This window comes from Sinocyclocheilus rhinocerous, unplaced genomic scaffold, assembly GCF_001515625.1.
Source record: "Sinocyclocheilus rhinocerous isolate Xijiao unplaced genomic scaffold, SAMN03320098_v1.1 scaffold5898, whole genome shotgun sequence".
Lineage (NCBI taxonomy): Eukaryota > Metazoa > Chordata > Actinopteri > Cypriniformes > Cyprinidae > Sinocyclocheilus > Sinocyclocheilus rhinocerous.
In genome coordinates, this window is record NW_015656642.1 from 39,737 (window position 1) to 40,103 (window position 367).

At 43.1% G+C, this 367-nt stretch overlaps 1 protein-coding gene across 1 annotated transcript in view; it reads left to right on the forward strand.

Moving 5' to 3' along the window:
* The window catches only part of LOC107720736 (UDP-GlcNAc:betaGal beta-1,3-N-acetylglucosaminyltransferase 7-like), a 5,002-nt gene that overhangs the window by 1,567 nt on the left and 3,068 nt on the right, over positions 1-367 (forward strand). The window lies entirely within an intron of this gene.

A 367-nucleotide genomic window follows, 5' to 3' on the forward strand; every position in this document is an offset into this window, starting at 1 on the left:
TCTGTTGTTCTGTTGTCGGTGTTTCATTGTCTGAAAATGGCACTTATCACATGCTGTGTGGTATCGGCGTTTGGTATCGGGGCATTTTAACGAGTACGAGTACAGGAGCTCAGTATCGGGCCCGATACCGATACCAGTATCGGTATCGGTGCATCCCTACTAATAAGCAACTAGTTAAAGGGTTACTCAACCCCAAAATTAAAAGTTTTGTCATTAATCACTTACCCCCATGTCGTTCCAAACCCGTAAAAGCTTTGTTCGTCTTCGGAACACAATTTAAGATATTTTGGATGAAAACCGGCAGGCTTGTGACTGTCCCCTTGACTGCCAAGTAAATTACACTGTCAAGGTCCAGAAAAGTATGAAA